We start from the raw sequence: 21,566 nt of genomic DNA, 5'->3' as shown, positions 1-21,566 counted from the left end.
GGGAGAGGAGACCCACAGAGCTCCAGCCACAGGCTTCCCTGCCTTAGCCTGGTCCTGGCTGATGGCCTTGGTTTGGGGCTTTTCTGTGCTCTGAGCACATCTAAACATTTGGAGAAAAACAAGAAAGTGAACAATAGACGCTTGTGGGCTAGAGGACAGGGCCGACTTCCCCCTGGGACCCAGCACTGTTCATAAACTGTCCCAGCTGCACTCTCACGGTTGGGATGTCACTGGAGCGGGGCTGAATCACAGCCTTGTCCTCGCTGGGGGCCTGCGACTGGCTCCTTTTATAGATCGTTAAGAGGATGCAAATGTCGGTGGGGGGAGCCAGGCGCTCAAGGGGAGGCATGTTTTCCTGCCTGAATTTGGGAAATCACACAGAAAAGATGCATCCGAGCCTTGGCATTGTAGCTCTGCCAAGTCGCCCCCCCTGACTGATGTGTCCTGATCAGAGCTGTTTGCCCCACAGGAAAAGAATCAGCTTTCTATCAAGTGGACTCTGGGCACCGCCCCAGAGAGCTCAAACTCCAAGGATCTAAAGAGTAAGTGAGATTAACCAGTGCTGAGAGCAGTTTAGCCAGCCGGCTAAGATGGCCCATTGGGCACCGTGCTGGGTGGGATGGGAGGTGGGCCAGTGGTGGGCTCCTCTGAGCTCCCCAAACCCAACCCACCCCTGGCTTTTTAGACAGTTACATCCCATCGGCCCAGCAAGGGCAGCAGGGCAGGGTGTTTTAGGCCAAGAAGAGTCAGTGGGTGGAGGGGTGCAAACTGGAGCTCAGGCACTCATGCACGGCTCTCATGCACGGCTTCTCATGCACGGCTGACCCAGTGACGCCAGTCAGCTAAGTTCCCTGATCGAGTGCCCTCCGATCTACCCCCAGGACCCCCGACAACTACGAAGGGCTGACCTGGAGCATCCCCGTCTGGATGGCATCCCTGGAAAAGGCTGGAGTGTTTCTAAAGAGGCTGTTCAGACATCACATCACAGTCCCAGACGGCCGAGAGGTTCTTGCACTCACTTGGCCGCCCTCCCTGGGAAATGCTTTGGATCAGACAGCATCTCTGGGTTGTTTTTGCCTGAGGAAAGTGGTAAGAATTCAGCAAGAATCCTATGGTTGGAGGAAAAGTCAGTGGATTTACTTAATACAAGTATTTGGAAAGGACCATCCAGGGGTGTGAGGGGCAGTGTGACAGGGCGGGACTGAAGACAGCAGTGTGGACGAGAAGGTCTGCAGATGAGGGGAACTTGAGGCAAAGAGAGAGGAATTTAAAGACAAATGGGTTGGCATCTGGAGGAGATAGAAAGGGTTTTTTAGGGTCTAAGAAGTTCAAAGTAGCTGTGCTAGGTTGCCCCTGCAAGCACCCGTCAACAGTCTGGTGCCGGAGAGGTCTCCCCGAGGATCTACTGGTCCTTCAGCCCCTCCGCCAATTAGCAGATACTTCCTGAGGGCCGCTGAGCCTGGATGCTGAGGCTGGGAGGGTCTCCTTGGCCTCAGAGCTTTGGTGGGCAAGCCAGTGATGGTGCCCTGGGGTGGAAAAGCAAGGAAAGAGGGTGAACAGAGAGTGTGCAGTGGGAGGGAAGCAACAGCAGAAGCCTGAGCTGAGTCTTCAAGGAAGAGCCGGGAGTCAGCCAGGCATCCCAGGAGGAAGGACAGCTAATCCAGGCAGAGGGCACGGGCTGTGCACACGCCGGGAGAGGAAGCATGCCCCCTCCCTAACCCCAGGGACAGCTGGGACAATGACTGCGAAGGAGCCGGTGCCCAAAGAGGGAGAGGCCAGCCCCGCATTCTTTGCTTTTGACTCTCATGATTTTCTAACAGCCGGGCGAACGCGGGCTGTGAAAACCTCTTGGCAGGAGGGCCTCGGGTGAGTTGAGTTCCATCCATTCTGGCGCATTAATTCAAGGTCTGGCCCCTGGCTTTGGTGCTGGGGTGAGCCCCTCGGAGACTGTCTATAGGCTGCCCTCTCCTTTCATACCTAACGCTTTCCTGAAAATACACTGGTCTGACATGCAAGACGCAAGTAGCCGGCTTGCACGGTCTAAGGGAAGGTTCTGTTCCCAGGAACCTGAACCATATTATCACTATATTTTCTGGGTTTCCAGTCTCATGGCATCTCCCTTACCCCAGCCCTGGAAAATCTGCCCTTTAAATCAATGCAGGTTTAGAATTGAAGAAATATGGTAAATCGCTCATCATACTCCACCTTTAGATTGAATCTTTGACCGTGCATGTCCAGGATTTCATATATACACTCTAGTTGTATGCTTTCCCTTTACAATTGAACACACAGTTGACTGGCTTACATCCAGTGAGCACTTGATGGAGGCTAAATATTCCCCATGTTCGGCATGCCTAATGGTTTCCATCTTTGTCTCAATTATATTCAGTTTATGAGACCTGCCCTTCTTATCACTATCATCAGCACTTCATTTTCCCGTTTCCCACTCATTCGAATAAAATAATAAGGTCAAAATGCAATAAACTATTCAAATACTTGCACACACACTGCTGAATGGTCAAAAAGTGACACTACGGAAACTGAACTCTTGGCCACCAGGCTGCCTTCTCCTGCGATGGCTTGAAACCTTAGTTCATCCGACAACCTGGGACAGCTTTGAAACCAGCGGTTGGTTCAAGGGGGTGGCAATGGGAGGGGTGGTATAGGTCAATGTAGAATGTGTAAAAAAAGAGGGCTGTGCTAAAGTCAAAGGTATAAGCTGAGGGTCATCTAGAATGATCCCACCCTCTGAAGCTCGATTGGATATAAATCCTGCCACCTCTCGTCTAAATGGGCAGGCACTGCTTTGCAATGAGGCTGGTGATGGCCTTTCTCCAAGCAGTTCATATAGCGTCACAGACAGGCTCTGGTAAACCTTCCCACCTCTCTAGTCTGCAGGTGTGTGAGAGGAGGGGGGTTTGTAGGGACCGCTATCCAATTTTACAGCTGGGGAGATTGTGCACACTCATCACAGGGAAGAGTCAAGTTCTAGGGAATACTTTTTCATACAACTCTTGGGAGGCTGATCTGCTGGCAGCGGGGCTGGGGGGCTGCTATCACCTCCAGAGATAGGGGGCTTACTGGCCAACAGAGTGGTGAAAGGACACTTAGTGTTGCTTGAAGAAATTCCTCAGGAGACTGAAGAGTGCCTGGAAACAGACACCCAGGATTTCTCTGCCACTTAGCAACCCTGGCAGCAGAACATGACTTATGACTTATGTCTCTAGGCTCGTTCGTAGCTAGTGTGGTCCTTGCAAAGTCAGCAGTTCCAGGAGGTCTACTGAGAAGCGACTCTTAAGTCTCTCCTCAAAGCTGCCTGAATACCAAAGAATCTTTCCTCAAAGCTTCTTATTCTTGAGACAGAATAATTTATTCAGAAAGGATTTTATGAGGAAACAGTACATGAAAACCTGGTCTTGGGTCCACGACTACTAACTAGCATCTTAGAGCGGAAAGAGCCCAATCCTGGCCGTCCAGGCTTGCCTCTGCCTTGTCTCTCTCAGTGGCCCTGGGCAAGTGCCCTCATTTGCAAAATAAAAGGGCTGGTCTGTCTGAGCGCTGGGCTCAAACACTCAGAGTATTGGTGAAGTGAGACAACATGTAACATGTGAAAATTACAAAGCATCATGGTATAAAATGTATATATATCTCAGGAAATATTTATGGTCTTCACAGCTGAGAAATGTGGCCAAGGCAACGTGAGCCCGACCCTGAGATTCATAACAAACCATGAGAGAGGACTGAGGGGCTCCCAATCAGGCCTGTGAAAGCCACAACAGAACTATAAAGCCCTTTGCTTCGGAATCGAATCCTTCCCATCCAGTTCCTTCTCCTTCACCCACCTCACAAGTTGGGATACAAAAACCTTTTGATTTAACTTAAGGCTAAGCACACTTTTCAGAATTGCTAAGGCCCACATTTTGTGTTTTGCTTGAAGTTTCCAAGATCTGTTCTGAAAAGCAGTGTTTTCCCTACTTTTAAAGAAGAAAATGGGAAAGAGGGGTAGGTTTTGTCATTGTCTTTTGGCAAACCTCCCCAGTGTGCAAGAACTCCTCCTCCTTCTCATCAGGTAAACACACACCTGAGCTGGGGAGGAAAGCTACCTGGTAGTCTGCAGGGGAATGCCAGCAAGACGGGAGGGGCGGGGGGTGGGGTGGGGCAGGGCCAGCTCTCCAGCAGGCTGAGAGCCTACTTTTGTTTGAACCCCATCCCAGCCTTCGCTACCTACTCTTGGGAGGGAGGGGCCACACCACAGAGGGTGTGATTTCCCTGAGGGGTATTCCTAAAAGCTCAGACGAAGCGGGGGCACCTTGAGGCCCTGAAAGCTGTGGGTGCTAGGGCTCTGAACTTGAAGGAAGAAAGGATCCTCCCCGCCTCCACCCTGTTGGGGTTGGTTTGCGCTGGAATGCCACGCTTTTCAAAGTGTCTGAGCGATCGGCACTTTCTAAATATGTACAGCGATGGAGTGATAAGAAACCCAGCGTCTGGCTAGGCGAGTTCGCGGTCCCCTGGCAGCCCGGGGCTCTGGCTGGGCCAGCCCCCACCCCGGTGCTCGGCTGCAAACCTCAGTCCCTCCTCCCGGGCCTGCTTTGGAAACGATTATGCTCACTCCCAGGGTCCCCAAGTTCCAAGCTTTACGCCTGGGACTGGGGGGTGGGGGAAGGCGACGAGGACCCCCTACTTCTTCCTCTGCACCCACCCCCACGACTCAGCCCGGGTGACCCAAATGGGTGAGTCAACTTGGCGAAACAGGAGCGTCCCCAACGGGGCAGCCGCCCCCAGCCCCTTTCACCCCTCGCTCGGCCCCACAATGCGCCCTTGTGCCGCGCCCGCAGCCAGGCCCGGGGATTTGGCGCAAGGATGGGGGGAATAGCCGTCCGATATTTAAAACAGAGCCGAGGGAACAAAGCAGGCCTTTGTGCACCGAGGCAGCCGGGAGCGGGGAGCCGCGGGCGGGCTTGCGGAGGGCTGCCCGGGCGCATGCGCGCGGCGGGCCGGGCCGCGCTCGGGTTACCAAGCGTTTTCCACCCCGGCTCCGCCGGACCTTCGTTAACCCCTTCCTGGGCCGCTCGCCGGGGCAGGCGGCAAGAGAGGCTGGCTTTCATCTGCTGGCCGTTACACGTTTAATTGAAAAAAGAAATAGTCATGTTCCATGTTTCTATAGGAAGCACAGATCATTAAAATAAAATGATATACCAATTGGGAACCCAGATTTTAAATGACCGGGATTTAATGGGACACTTGGGTGGTGTAAAAATCGAGGCATTTCGAAAAGACGCCTTCTTCGGACGCTGGTGAAGCCTTTTTAAAGGGCTAGTTTCTTCTGTTTTGTGTCTGGTGGGTGACTGGCCGTTTTACTTTCCTGGTTACTGTCATTTGGGATTTGAAAGGTATATTGGTTATTGTCAAGGCCCTCACTTTTGTTTGGGTTTGTGGGTTGGACGATGTTTATTTATTTATTTAAAATAACTAAATAGAAGTGGAGCGTGCATGGTACAAAGATAAGACAGGGTCATGAAACCAAGGAATAAAATTCATCCAATCTATGCACTAGAGTTTCTAAGAGAGAGAAAGATGGTAGTTATGGAACATTTTGTTGTCTGAGGGGAAGATATTGAAGGGATCTCTCAAGTGGGATAGATTAGGAGTGACTTTGGTGGGGGAGGGGATGTGCAAAGTGCCCCACCCTGCTTTATCCTGGCAGTGATTGCCCTCCCCCCCCATATGTAATGAAGGCGCGACAGGCAGAGGCTGGGGGACACACCTCTGAGGACATACCTCTGAGAAGTTTATGATTCTTTTTCTTTCGTGGCTCAGTTACCAGGTGGTCATGAGAAAGCAGAGATTTCTAGGTGAGGTCATCTTGGCAACAAGTTTCCTCACCACCCTTGACCTCCAGATCTCCAGGGCTACCACTGCTGGGATGTCACTGGCAGCAGATCATGTCCGTTAAAGGCCACACTGCAGCAAGGACAGATAAACAATTTTGCGGCAACAGTCACGTAGCAAACTCATTCTCAAATGAAGCTGGTTGGTTAGGATGATGTAAGTGGGTTTTTTCCACTCTCTTCCACATTCTGGGCCTAGGATATAGTCTAAGAATATGTCTTGGGATGTGAGGTAAGAGAATAGTGGTGGGAGGGACTTGGAGAAGTATCTTCTAGACACAAGGACAAAGTCTCTTTCCTCTCGACTTCCTTAGCCCATAGCTCATTTCCTCTCCCTCTCCCAGCCCAGTAACGGAATGTTATCTTTATATAAAGGACGTTGTGGTAGACAGTTTCCAACAGGTTCCAAAATGGCAGCCCTCAGTCATTCCCTCCTAGTGTTTGTGCGCTGCTTCTTACCTCTTGAATCTGGGCTGGCCGTAGAGACTTGCTCGACTGACAGAATATGACGGGGGCGACATTCTAGAACTGTTAAGGCTTGGTTATGAGAAGACTTGTGATATCTGTCTGCATCTCTTAGAACCTTCACCCCTAGGACACTCGCTCTAGAAACCAGCCACCATCCTGTAAGAAGTCCAAGCCACACAGAAAGGCTAGAAATAGGTGTTCTTGTCTAGAATCCTAGCTACGCTCTCCCCAACATTCACATCACTGCCAGATTTGTGAATGAGTGATATCCGCTCGGCTGTCCAGCTCAGTAGAGCCCTCAGATGACTCCAGCAGGGGCCACATTTGACTCTAGCTGCAAGAGATCCTGAGTGAGAACCAACTAGCGGAGCCCCGGCAGCAGAGGTGTAAGAGACAGCAATAAACTGTTTTAAGCCACTAAATTTAGAGGGTGGTCTATTATGTAGAAATAGATAATTGAATGGGAAAAGCTGGGTGGAGGGTGGGTGAAGAGAAGAGAGGAACTCATGATCGCTCAGTCACTTTGAGGGGTGCTATTTCTCAGTCTTTTCTGTCTCCCCACTGGCACCCCTCCTTTCTGAGCTATGCGTGGCACACAACACACAGACCTTATACTGTTACTAATTGTCTCCTCAAGGCGATGACATCCCGAGGGTAAGATCTTCTTAGAGTCCTACCTTCCCCAGCACTAGCAGATTTATCAAGCTGTTCTACTTAACCTGGAGAATCACAGCTGGAACAGCCTCTCAAGGTGCTTCAGTGGCTTGACTTCTGATTTTTGATGTTTGATAGCTGATGTCTTATATCATGGCTACCTGGGCCCACCTGGAAGCCATCCACACCATGGGGGAGTCTGAACCCCACCAACACGGTGGTCACTCAAGGGCAGGAGCTCAAGTTCAAGGGTGCAGTTGAAAAATCTCCTGCTTACATTTGTCCCTCTGGAGGCTTTGGAACCAGGGAGTGGACATACATGGTAGTCCTGGAAGGCAAAGGGAGGCTACAACTATGTGGATGAGAGAAAACTCCACAAGGGTGCGAGCCCCCAGGACTCATTAGTGGGGATCCCACGTATTCAAGGCCTCCCCATGCTCACCTGTGGACAGGTGTGTTTAAGCTGCGCCAGGGTCAGTGGTGGAGATGCAGGCAGCTCGTGTAGAACCTGGTGTCCACTCAGGGATCCTGCTGAGCCCAGTGCACACTCAGAGCTTGGGAGAGACGGAGGAGAAAGGCCGAGCAAGGGCAGCAAGGAGGCATTCCTTCATCCTTTCAATAAACATTCTTCTGTGAGCCTGGCCTAGCTTCAGGCACCGGGATGCCGTGGGGAATAAGGCAAGGCCCCTGTTCCCAGGTTAAACGCTTTCTGGGAGAGCTGTATCTCAGATACGCTTGTTACCTATGTGGGCAGAGCTTGGCTGATGAAGAGAGTCAGAGGAGCTGTGGTCTTCCTTGTTATAGCTCAGCCTTCCAACTCCATTAAAGACCTGGAAGTTCCAGTGCTATGAGATGGTAGTGAGTGTGGGCACTAAAGCCACACCATCTAGGTTCGAGTCCCGATTTCACCACTTAGTGGCTGTGTGATTGTAAGCAAGTTGCTTAACCTCTCTGAACATCTAGTGCCTCATCAGTAAAAGTAAGAATAGTAACAGTGCTTCATCTCAAGGTTGGATGCAGATTCATTGGCTTCCTGCTCCCTGCCTGGCACCTGTAGGTTCTCAGGAATTGTCTCTTATTGTCTGTGCTGCCCACAGGGCATGGGACAGGAAGGCTCTGGCTGTGAAGTTATTGGCAGGGTCCTGACTGAGGAAGCACGAGCAGCTTTTGCTTAGAAAAATGCAAAAGGGATAGTGAGGGAAGAGGAGGGTGTCTTGCCTGGGAATGAGGTTGCCGAGGGTCCTGGCTGCTCCGGTCGGCTGCTTCTTGAGAGAAGCATGCAGGACCCATACAACATTGGCCTGACTTTCCTGGTCAGGACGTTCACATGTGTCCCCGACCCCATGGATGGCCCCTGTGCACTGTGAGTTTCACACGACCCTGGGAACCCAGGCTTCTCTTCCTGAAACCTGGGCTAAGCTTGCCCTCCAGTCCCCCCAGGGGTCATTCACAGTTGATTGCCTGGCCCAGGAGCCATAGAGGACTAGAGGCCATGAGGGCAGGGAACTGAGGTTAGGGGGTCCCCAGAGACTCAGGGAGCATTTTAGTTTCATCCCTTGTCCTTATTTCAAACTCCAGCTTATGGACACATCGAGGCACTTAGGAGAGCTGTGATTTGCAGGCCCTGCTCCTTGCTGGTCTTACCTCTCAGCTTTTCCAGCCCATAGCTGGTTTTTTGACCTGCAGGAAGGCTGGACAGATGGGCAGATACCCAAGGAGATCATGCTGAGAAGGCATTTCTGAGAGGGGGAAGCTGCCCAATGTCCCCACAATGTAAAGCAAGCGGGAGAGGGGGACCCCTGCCCTTTCGTCTGCATCCATCAAGCACGTGCTAGAATCACAGTTCCTTTTCCAAGCAGTGCATCACATTATGCCCCGTTCAGACGGCACTGTCAGCAAATCATTCCTAGTATGGAGTATATCCTCTGGTGAGAAGCCTGGCTATCCATGGGGAGGGTCGTTTTCCTGAGAAAATGCCCACTTTACCTCATCTTTCAGGGGCCTACTTCCTGACCAGCAGGCTCAGAGTAAGTGAAGCTAGAGCCCAGTGTCTGGGAAAGATTCCAAAACCCTGGTGTTTCCAACACAGAGAGGTTATACTTACTGTAAATCTTTACTCTCCTTAAAGTAGTTTAACAGAAAGGAGACATTTGATCCTTCTTTAGCAAAGCTCAATAGTTCGTTTTCACTGGCATCCAAACTCAGGACACAGGAAAACAAAACATGAAGCCTTACTGGGCCTACTGTTTATTCATCATGTTCTATTACCATCTAAGAAGTCTGCCCTATTAGCATGTCTAATCACTTAAGGATCACCTGGTTAGACTATTTAGGTGGTGGCAAGGGAAGGATTGGCTTATTTCCTTCCTCAGGTGTAATTATTTGGGCTCTCCACCCAGGGTCACTGCTTGCCCACATGGCACCTATGTGCAAATTAGAAAAAGCCACCCCTTCCTCTGGGTGGTTGTAGCCATGCTAGGGGGCACAACTTGACAAGCAAAGTGAGGACTGGATTTCAGCCCCCACTCACCCTCTTGTGTAGTGAACAGTCTGCATGACTGTACATGGTGATCTTGCCTCCACCCAATGTCACGAGCTCCAGTTTCTCTTCTTGGAGAGGTTTTTGCTTGAGAGGAAGGGGGAAGAGGATGCTTGTTGCTATATGTCAGAGCCAGGTTTCTGGAGGCCCAAGAGCAACACCTTAATGTGGGCGTGTTTTGGGGTCTGGGAGAGTTTCAGGCCATTTCATAGTAGGATCTACTTTTCCTGGGACAGAAAACCCAGTCTCTGTAGTTAAGATAGACCTGGGAGATGTAACAGCTGGCCAGTCTGCCCATAATCCCGCTGGGAAACCTGACAGCCATCAGTCCCGGATTTGCTCATTTGGATGCTTTACGGTAATTTCCAGGAACCCTTTTCCCTCTTCTGAGAAAGAGAGAGAAGGCTGGTGGGGCTAGCCTCTCTTCGCCTTCTCTTGAGCTTTGGTCTGTGGTTAGGACATCTGGGCATGGGGAGTTATAACCCATCTCTGCTTTCAGATCTAAATCCAATCACCTGTTGAGGGGCTGGCCTTCCCTGCTTTGACGAGTCCATTTACGGAGTTCTCCATGGTGTGATCTGTAGGGGAGGGGGTGAGTCCAGAAGACTTCCTGTGGAATCTCAGGGGTATCATCTTCCCCAGCTGTGAGCCAGCACACTCACCTCTAAAACAGAATGGATGGCACGCAGCACGTCCATAGCATGAGTAGACCTCATGAGGACTCGTGACTTCAAGTTCACTTAGATTGCTCTGTAAATGGATATGTGAATAGACCCAGCACCAAACCCTGTAAGTAACCAAGGGCTCTCAAGAAACATGGAGATGTTTGTTCATTTCCTCGTCCACTCATTCAACAAACATTTACTGAGAATCTACCATGTGCCAGCTCTGTGCTAGGGTCTGGGTGAAGAGGAGAATAAGAAAAATATTCTCCTGCCTTCTGTTTAAATGTCATCTCCTCTGGAAGGCCATTCCTAACCACCCTTTCCCCAGACTTGGGACCCCCTGTGTAGATTCCTTTTTGGTAGACAGCATTGTACTTGATGCATTTCTGTTTTCCCCACTAGACAGCTTAAGGAGGGGAGGGACTATGACTACATTTAGCAGAATACATCTGCACCAATCCAAGCTAAATGTGGCCCTAAGTAATGTGGATTGATTGAATCCGTTTGTTCCCACTGAGTGTACTGAAAGTCAGAACGTCTCCCTCTCCTGTGTTGCTATTGTTTAGGAAAATCCAGCTCCCATAGGGGCTTGAATCCCAAGCAGAGATTGCTCTGCTCCTGAGAGGGCCAGGACAAGATGATTGCTAAAGCCAGCAATTCTAAGACACTTGGTGCTTTGGAGGCCTGGACAGTAAAGGGTTAATCAGAGCATGGGTTGCAGGCTAGGTAAGAAGCATGCTTGCACAACCATCCCAGGTGCCCAGGCTCTGGTTCTGAGTCCTCTTTAGGAAAGAAATAACAGTAAGAACAGAGAGTTTAGCTCTGAAGAAGAACTCTCTGTGGGCCTGATGCTGACCGTCTGCTATGTGACCAAGGATTTGCAGGATGAGATGGAGTGGGGGAGGGTTTGCAGGATGAGACGGAGTGGGGGAGGGGTGGGTGGGATGGGGGTGCGGTGGCTGTTGGCCTGCCTCCTGCACCTCAGAGCTCTGGGTCTGGTTACACTCATTGTCACTGCGCACAGAGCCCAGGTCACCACTGGAAGGAGACTATCTGGGCCCTGGTTGCGAGCAGCACTGTTTTATTCTTGCTAGGCCATCCTGACTCTGTTCTGTTGTCAATGGCAACAGGAGGAAAGGCAGTTTCCTCCATGTCGGGAACTTATTTTTTCTCCTGTAGATGGGCTATAACCAGCTCAGCGCCCCTACACAGAGGCTACATGCCCTGAGCACCCCAGAGAAGCCTCAAAATCCAGACTCTGGTGGCCAGTGAGGAGAAGGTGGCTGAATTCAGCCCTGGGCAGACTTGGGGTGGCTGAGGGGAGAGGACCTGTGAGCCGGAGCTATCAGCTCCTCCAGAACGGGGCTCAGCAGCTATAAAATATCCATAGGGCTGCCTTGGCTTCCACAGGGAGTGGAAGAAAAATAAAAAGGAGAGGGAAAAGGGGGAGAAGATAGAAAAGGACCTTGAGAGTAGAAGAGGAGGGCAGGGGAGGGAATGAGAAGAGGAGAAAGGCGTCTGTGGAGAAGGGGAGTGACACTGTCAGCAGCCCTGGGCTTGAAGCCAAGGGATGTGAAGCCAAGGTGGGATGACCCCACAGGCCTGGGTGAAAAAAATTGGGTCTCTCTCTGGCAAGGGGCTTCACTTCCATCGAGAAGGTTCTCCATCATGGATGGTTGGATGGATGGATGGAAGGATGGATGAACAGAGCAAAGACCAGTGGGATAGGATTTGCCAGAGATTAAGTGAGTGAAAAGGGGAAGAAATAAGACTCAGAATGAGAGAATCCAATGAAAGAGTGAAACCGTATTTGGTAGGGACTGTCAGCTACAATGTTAATGCCAAGGGGTGGTTGAGAGAGCCCTCTCCCCTCCCTCCAATCTCTGTCCTAAACAAATATGCAGTGTAACTGAAAAATAGTGTTTACTGTACAAACAGCCTGAAGAAAAACCTCCCAGACTATGTATCACTCAGATTCCAGGTTCAGGTCCTCCTTGACGGAAATTCCAGAGCTGCCACTGGTCGACAGCAGGCATTGTGTCTACTTTCGCCAAATCCCTTCCCAGACCAAGCGAATGAGGCTGTGGACAGACAGGTGAGGGCCTGAAATACGATTAGAGGAGGCGGGGAAAGTAAGCTCCAGATTAGTTGGGGAATAGGAAGAGTTAAAGAGCTTTAAGCCTTTCAGTCACTCCTACTCGGGGATTTAGAGTATTAATTACTCTAACAATAGCCAATCATTGAGTGGATTGTCTCTTCTCTCCCTTCAGTAAGAAATGTTAAGTATAGGCTTATTCCCAGGGAAGGCCCAGTGGGAATGGTTCATTAGGATCAGGGTCAAGGGTTAGGGGTCAAAGGGTTACACCCTCCAAACCTTGAACCAACAGTGTGGGCGGCTCGGTGAGTGAGCCTTCTTTCAGGGAAGGTCCTTATCAGAAACCAGAGCTGCACAGAGGGACACTGTGAGTCAGATGACAACAGCTAGGTGGAGGGGGCAGATCAGAAGGGGTGCCCAGTAAAGGCTGTACGGAAGGAAGGGGTGCCATTCTAAGGGCCCTGTTACATCAGGGTCCTACAGACTCACTCGGGAGTCCCAGGGCTCCTGGGTGGACCCAGTCCAACAACCTGCCTGGGTACATTCTCAGGTAAGTCTGGGTTGCCTTTAATGTCCATAGATAATAGGAAAACACTGGCTTTTTCTCTGAAAAGGATGCAATGTCATGTTCACGGCTCTGTAAGTGTAGGGATGAGGAGGTCTCATTCCCAAAGAAGTATAAACCTTACCTGAAATCTTGGAAGCAGCCTTAGAGGAAAGAGAGAGGGACTGACCTAGGAGCAGTGGCCCCTGAGGCTTTGGCACTGAGTCCCAACATGGGCTGGGAAAGGTATATTATATTTGGGGCAAGGGTCAAGTGAAACTCTCAGAAAAATGTCAACCCTGGAGAGTGAATAGGTTTGTCATGTTAGATGCCTCAAAGGGGTCTTAAGTGTTCCTTTGATCAAAGGGAAGACACAAAAGATGCACTGTGCAGAAATAACCTCCCCAGGAAGGCAAGTGGGTTTAGTAGGTTTTCACAGAAGGGTGGAAGGCTGCTTCATCTTCCCTCTCCCAGGACAGGGAGCTGGGATGCCTGCCCGAGAGGCTGTGTGTTCACTTCTAGGGTCTTTACTGCGGCTGAAAGTCTTTCAGGGTAGATTACCCTCAACGCTGGCTCCTCGTGCTCAAGGCTTCCTTCTACCATGTCTTTGGCATCCATTTCTAAATCTGCTTCAGCCTGGGGAAGGTTGCAGGGCCCAGCTCTGTCAAATTTGCCTCTTTGAACTTGATTGCTTTATGGACAGACCACCTTTACGTAACACTAACCTTTTAAGACTCATGACTTTTCCCTCTTTATTATTTAAAATCCTGAACTTTGAACATTTTTCTTTACTCATGCTATTCATCTGTCTTTCTAGTTAAAAATGAAAAAAGAAGTCTTTTCCAGGAAGTGTATGTCAGGAAAGAAAAGAAGCTCCTTTCTGTTGAGCCGAGTCATCAGTGTCTAGTTTTGGGGCCTGCCCTCTCTCACTATTATTTCTTTATCAAAATTAGTTCTTACGATTTCTGCTTCTGGCCACAACAGAGCATCAGGATCCAGACCTAATCTTCCACCGTATACAACTAGAAAACTAGACAAAATAAATATACTGATGGCTTCTGATACTGAACAACAGGCAGTACAGGACTGTGATCCCTGGAATCAAGGAAATAAATGAGGTGAGCCCTATGATTGGAGACACAATTTCTGGATTATACAGTAGGGAAGGAATCCTAAGCAGAGTACAGTGGTTTTGCTGAGTTGAAAAGACAGAAGAGGAAGGTCAAGAAGACTTTGGATGGAAATTATGGGGCAGAGTTCTAGAAAAGAGAGGACTATGTAGAAAAAGCTCCAGAAACCAGAATCAGGGTCCTCTTGAGTATTTGCTTAATCCTAAAATGTACACACAGAAGGACGCCCCATAAGGCTAAGCAAAGAATGACCTGGAGCTATAAGCTGATAATTCTCAGAGTTCACGTGGGACTGCGAAATGTTCAAATGCAACTGGCTTGATCACCCAGGGCATTTAGTAGAGACCCCATAAAGGTCCAACCAGAAGGACTAAAGTATCTACTCCTAGAGAAAAGGGAACTTTAGACTCACTCTAAGAAAGCTTAAAACAGTCTCCTAAGGATCAGTCTTATCCATGAGTAAACTAACTTTCTGCCAGATAAAAGTCCAAATTTTATCCTAAAAGTCCCACAGTCCTATTTAAAGGAAGATAACAAAACATAGACAACTCACAAAGCAATTTTAAAAATATCCAACATCCAATTAAAAAAAGCACTATACTCACAGATAGCAGGCAAATGTGACCCATGAGCAAGAGAAAAGTCAGACAATAGAAACAGACTTGAAAATGACAGAGCTGATAGAATGATCAGACAGGCACATTAAAACAGCTGTTATAAATATGCAGAATGTGCTCAAGGATCGAAGGAAAAACATGAATAGAATGAAGAAAGAAGGGAAGGGGTGTGTGTGTGTATACATATATATATATGTATATATATATATACCAAATGTAATTTCTAGCTGTGAAAAAATATGATATCTGAAGTTAAAAGTCAGTAGATGGAATTCAAAGCAAACTGGACACTACAGGAAAAATCAGTGAAATTGGAAACACAGTGATAGAAACTATCTGAAAGGAAGCACAGAGAAGAAAAAGACAAAAAAAAAAAGAGGAAAAAAATGAAGAGAATCTTAGTAGCCTGTGAGACAATATCCAGTGGGCTAACATATATGTAACTATACAGCAGAAAAGGGAAAAAACAAATTTTTAATGAAATGATGGCCAAAACATTTTCAAATTTAGTAAAAATTATAAATACCATAGATCCAGGAATCACAGCAAAGCCCAAGGAGGATGTAAGAAAACCACAACCAAGGCACATTATAATCAAATTGCTAAAAATTAGCAATAAAGAAAAAAACCTTAAAATTAGCCTGAGATAAAGATGTATTTTATAGAGGAACAAATAAAAAAAATGCTGCAGATTTCTGATCAAACTGTACAATCCAGGAGACAGTGGAATGGTATCCTCAGTGTGCTGAAAGAAAAAAGAAATCAGTCTAGAATTGTGTATCCAGTGGTAATACCCTTTAAAAGTGAAGGTAAAATAAAGACTTTCTGAGACAAATAAAATCTTAAGAGAATTCAGCACCAGCAGATCTGCCTTAAAGTTCTTCAGGCAGAAGAAAAATACTTGGACTCACACGAAAGAATGAAGAATATCAGAAATGGTAAACATGGGTAATATAAATATAAATATAAAAGAATCTTTGTTCATTTAAGAATCTCTTTAAAATATTAAATAAAAAATAATAAAGTACTATGGAGTTCATAACACACATGTAAGTAAAATTTATAAAAGAATAGCATAAAGGGCATGAAAGTATAGCTCATAAGCCAATGTTGAAATTACATCATAAAAAGAACTGCCAATCCAAAAGAAGGCAAGGAAGATGAAAAAGAGAACAAAGAACAGATGGGACTAATAATAAACAAATAGTAAGATGGCAGACCTAAACCAAACATATTATAAGTACATTACATGTATTTGTAATTAAATGCAAATTGTCCAGATATTTCAATTTAAGGGGCAGAGATCATCAAAATGGATTTTAAAAAGCCTGTTAAATGAAACCAATTTTACATGTAAAAACATAAATAGCTTAAAAGAAAAAGAATGAAAAAAAGATACACCATGCAATACTTATCAGGAAACTGGATAACTATGTTCATAACAAAAAAAGATTTGAGGACAAGAAATGTGACCACTTTATCAACAGGGACAATTTCATGATGATAAAAAGAAAAGTTTTTTAAGAAGACGTAACAGTCCTAAATGTGTCAGTGTCCCCACTGATAGAGCTTCATTAATACAAGAAACAAAAACTGACCAAATTGAAGGAAGAAATAGAAAAATTCACAATTATAATTTGATGTTTCATCATTTCTCTCTCAGGAACTGATAGAACAACTAGGCAGAAAAAATAAAGACCTGAACAACACCATCAACCGACTTGACCTAACTGACATTTATAGAAAACTCCACTCAACAGAAACAATACGTATTTCAATTTCCTGTGGGGCATTCAGCAAGATAGTCTACAACTGGGGACATAAAAGAAAAAAGACTGAACAAATTTTTAAAATTTGAAATCTCATCGCAAAATAATTCAATTAGAAATAAAAAACAGAAAGGTGTTTGAAAAATACTCAAATATTTGGAAGTTGAACATATTTTTAATAACTCATGGGTCAAAGAAGACAATGCAAAACTAATTTAAAATTATTTTTTATTGAATGAAAACGAAGGCATAATGTATCAGTTTATATGATGCAGAAACTCTGTAAAGCAGAGTTTCAATGGAATTTTTAAAAATCTTATTAAAAATATATTTATTGAGGTACAATTTACATACTATAAAATTTATATTTTAAGTGTAGGATTCAATGATTGTAAGTTAATTTATCGAATCATGCACCCAACAACACAATCTGGATTATCTTCTTATAGTCCCTCAAAAACTGTTGCTACTCCAATCAAGTTACAATTGTCAAATTTTTTTCTTACCTATGCAATCAGCTTAACATTAAAAAAAAACCTGAGATCTAATTCAGATAACATAAAATTCACCTAAGCATAAACAAATAAACCCAATTACAACCCCCCCGAAAAAACAACAACAGAAAAGAAAGATCCATTTTTGACATGCTAACCAAGACAACTCAATGGGGACAGAATACCGTATTCAACAAATAGTGTTGAGACAAATGGATGTCCATATGGAAAAGAAAGAAGTTGGACCCATACCTCACACTATATACAAAAATTAACTTAAAATAGACCAAAGACCTAAATGTAAGAGCTAAAAATATAAAACTCTTAGGAAAATATAGGTGTAAATCTTGTGACCTTGGATTAGCCAGTAGTTTCTTAGCTCTGACCCCAAAAATACAAACAAAGAAAAAATAATTGGACTTCATCAAAATTAAAAACATTGTGCATCAAAGGATACTATCAAGTGAAAAGACAACTCATGGAATGGGAAAAATATTTGCAAAGTGCATATGTGATAAACGTACCCAAAACATACAAAGAACTCTGACATTGCAACAATAAAATGACAAACATCCCACATTTTAAAAATAGGCAAAGGATCTGAATAGACATTTCTCCAAAGAAGATGTACAAATGGTCAATAAGTACATGAAAAGATGCACAATATTTTTAGTCATTAGGAAAATGCAAGACAAATCACAATGAGATACCATTTCACGCATCCTAGCATGTCTATGATAAAAAAGACAGACAATAGTAAGTGTTATAAGAACGTGAAGAGATTAGAACTCTCACATATTACTGGTGAGAATATAAAATGGTACGACTGCTTTGGAAAGCAATTTGACAGTTCCTCTAAAAGTTAAACATGAAGTAACCATATGACCCAGCAATTCCACTCCTAGATATGTACCCAAGAGAACAAAAAATACATCTCTACACACACTTGTCCATGAAATGTTCATAGCAGCATTATTCATATTAGCCAACAATTAGAAGCAACCAAAATGTGCAAGAGATGAATTGATAAACAAAATGTGGTGTCTCCATATAATAGAGCATTTTTCGGCCATAAAAAGGAATGAAATTCTCATACGTGCTGCAACTTGGATGAAATTTGAAAACATTATGGTAAATGAAAGAGGCCAGACACAAAAGGTCATATATTGTATAATTCCCTTTATATGAAATGTAAAGAACAGGTAAATCCAAAGAGGCAGACAGCAGATCAGTGGTTACCAGGGACTGTGGGAGGAAGGAAGGAATGGGGAGTGACCGCTAATGGATATGGTATTTCTTTCTGGGGTGATGAAAATAGTCTGTATTAAATACTAGTGATCGTTACACAATCTTGTGAATATATTAAAAACGACTGTGTTATACACTTTTTAAAGTGACTGGTTTTATGATATGTGAATTTAAAAGAATAAGGATCTGACAGAAATGACTTTATGCGCCAGTGTTGATACCGATAAAGCCTTTACGTGTTACTCTTTTCAGGAATACCTGATTTAACTCGGCCCCTCTCCCCAGAGGCTACAGAATCTATTTTCTCAAAAAGTCTAGCTCCTAGGACTTTTGATTTTCGTGTCAGCCGTGGTTGTTACTGGGCTGCTTCAAAGCCAGAAGAACCCTGAACAGGCAGCCCTTGTGAGCATGTATTTAGGGTCTGTGCTAACTTTCCCGCAGTATGAGTCCTTTAAAATCCATTGCTAACTTGCTCCCACAGCCAGGCTCCACTGAAAGGATGAAAGATGATGCTGAGGTACTTTGCTGTTTACGAAAAGCATTTTCATATTTACCACCCTTTTGATCTTTGGCACTTACATCTAAATTAGACATGACGACTGGCCACACTGCAGCAGGCCCTGAACTCTAGCCCCATCCAAAAATCTAACCTTTCTTAGAATAACCAAAATTCATTTTTGGACAGGTCATGGAGAAAAGGCCTCCCATCCAGCCTCCAAGGATATCATGCAGGCTCTTTGGCACTTAAACAACAGCTTCCACTGAGAGTTTGCCGCTGGTTTGCATCATGCAGAATGACTTCCAAGCTGGTCGTGGGGAGCCCAGAGGTTACATGGCTTGGTCGAGTGTGCTCACCTCTTTGACTGTGCTGCTTGTGCGTCCGTTTTCACCCCTGCAGGGCCACACCCACCCACAACATGCACACACACACACACACACACACATCCCTTTAGGGCTGGGAATTCCGTCACTTGGCTGCCTTCTCTCAGCAGTATTGTGACCAGGGCTGAGTCCCCACTTGTAATTCTTTTTTCTTACATTATTGTGCCAAATATACATAACATAACCAGTTTAAGTAAACAATTCTGTGACATTAAATACACTCACATTTTTCACCACCCATCTCCAGAACTTTTTTATCTTCCCAAAATGAAACTGTATATCCATTAAACATGAACTTCCCATTCCTCCTTGACCAGGCCCTGGCAATCACCATTCTACTTTCTGTCTCTATGAATTGGACTACTCTAGGTACCTTATATAAGTAGAATCATACAGCATTTGTCTTTTTACAACTTAAATTTCTTCTTTTTTTTTTTTAATGGAGGTACTGGGGATTGAACCCAGGATCTAATGCACGCTATTAAGCACGTGCTCTACCACTGAGCTATACCCTCCGCCTATTTAAATTTCTTGATGGCAAAATGTCTTCTGGTTCTAGAGCTGGCCCATAGGCCTGGGTGTCTGAGGGGGTAACGAGCCTAAGAAAAATGATAGGAGAGACCAGAGCACAAAAACATCCTGGGTCAGAATCAGGACGTCTCTCTCCCTGCGACAACAGCTGGAAATTCCGTCTGCTCTTCCGTAAATCGGGGTTACAAACAGGAGACTTTTCAAACCCAATCCCAAACACAGACATTCTCCCCTCGTCAGTCTGTCTGCTGGGCCCCATCGAGACAGCTGGACTTTCCACGCAAGTAAAAGCGTTCAGCTGTGAGTGCCCGTTCCCGGGTCAGCCTGCTCCCATTTGCCTTGAAGGAGAACACAAGCTCCTTCAGGGAAGTGACTATTTTTCTGTTCCATGTTATGTACAATGCAGCACAAGGGCTTTCATAATGTCCTCTGCTGGGACTAGCAGCAGTTAAATCAATCCATGCCCTGGAAGATTGGCACGACTGTTGTATTTACTCAGCCAGTTCTTTGAAATCCACTGCAAAGATTTGAGTCTCATGCATGAGCCTGCCGCCAGCTTTCGTGAAGATGGATGAACCAATTCCTTATTACTGAAAACGAGAATCTTTTGCTGGATTTGAGGTAAGGCCACAGACAGACTGGGAACAAGGAGACTGGAAAATGAAGGTGAATCTCACAGGCACTGTGATGTCCAGGCCGTATCTGGAGGCCGGCTGGGTGCGATCCACGTGGGGGTGCCCAGGCACAAAGCTATGTAAACCTTTGTTAAGTGAAAAAGCTTAGCTTCCCCAGGTTCCCCGTGAGATCTCCCGTGTGACTGCCCAGTTTGGATGGTCACACAGATAGGTGGTATCCTACCTGACTTTCACTAAACATGCTAATTTGTTTATTTTTAGATAGTGCATTTCTTCCTCAGTCATTAGCCTAACAAGCTTCAGAAGTCCTCCTGCAGTAAGGATGGCGCTGTCAGGAGGGCAGGAGAAGCTCTTCCCACCTCTGCAGAAGACCCAACTAGAGGAAAGATTTATTGTGAGCGTCAAGTGTTGGAGAGAGAGGAGGAAGATTTAGAGAAGAGAAGAGAGATCTTTCACTGGAGACATTGTAAGATGGTGACATCCTTTGCTGAAAAAGATGAGAAAGCAGTTGCCCTGGAGGTTCAGGAAACAGGGTTTTATACTCACTGTTGGATATTAAGTGTAGACCTGGGGGTGCTGGAAAAATAAGCTGGGTGACCCCTGGCTGCTCCTTGACTACTTGTCTGAGTTCTTTCTGTTCTGCTTCTGGTCTACCCAGTTTACAGGAGGAAGAGAAGAATTGAGGACAGTTGGGTTCATCTGTGGAGGGCATTTGTAATCAGACATTGGGCAACTGAGCCTGGGATTCCTTATTTCCTAAGCACCAAACCAGGATCCTGGAGATTGGGGCCGGGATGTGTTTCCGCCGCTGACTAGCATCTAAGATTTGGGACTACTCTGGCCACAGTTTTATCATCTAGGAAATGAAAGAATAGGACCAGATTCAAATGCAAAAGAAACTCTTATTAAGTATGTGTAAGCTACAAATTTGAGTAAGTACTGTTCTTTGGCCACACAACCAGGGAGATGAGACACGCACACATGCGCTCGGACGCAGCTGTAATGGGAAACAAACCCTACTGTAAGGGAGAATGGGGAAGGGGAGAGGTTGAGCCTACCTCTGGAATCTTATAGGCTTCTTGGAGGAGGTGGGCTATGAGCTCAACCTTGAGTAGGGTTAAATAAGGTGCTAATAATGGGGCCAAAGAAGGTGAGGCATCTCTGGCAGAAAAACAAGTGGAAAAAAAAAAAAAAGAGCCAGGAAACTGGGTGAGCACAGGGTGGCAGGTTCTGAGAGTAGAAAGTATGTGGCTATGATCAGAGCGCATAGGTCTTTAGTCACTGTCTGCCAAGTGGTGATGGCAGTGACGACTGGGCTGGCAGGGCAGGCCAGGACCTCTCCTGGCTGAGGGGCCATGAGCAGCATGGAGTCCGTATGGGCTTCTGAAAGGGAGATAGACCACTATG

At 46.2% G+C, this 21,566-nt stretch overlaps 1 long non-coding RNA gene across 2 annotated transcripts; it reads left to right on the top strand.

The window, feature by feature from the left end:
* Window positions 1-325: 325 nt before the first annotated feature.
* On the top strand, window positions 326-21,130 carry LOC116280990 (uncharacterized). 2 transcript variants are annotated; one of them, XR_012073981.1, is made up of 4 exons: window positions 326-542; window positions 882-1,089; window positions 18,797-20,145; window positions 20,421-21,130. It is a non-coding gene; the product is annotated as an uncharacterized lncRNA (long non-coding RNA). The 2 variants fall into 2 exon arrangements; XR_012073980.1 differs by having other exon boundaries at window positions 18,797-21,130.
* Window positions 21,131-21,566: the final 436 nt, after the last annotated feature.

The sequence above is a fragment of the Vicugna pacos genome, chromosome 6 (assembly GCF_048564905.1).
Source record: "Vicugna pacos chromosome 6, VicPac4, whole genome shotgun sequence".
Taxonomy (NCBI): domain Eukaryota; kingdom Metazoa; phylum Chordata; class Mammalia; order Artiodactyla; family Camelidae; genus Vicugna; species Vicugna pacos.
This window is presented reverse-complemented; position numbering and strand designations above follow the sequence as displayed.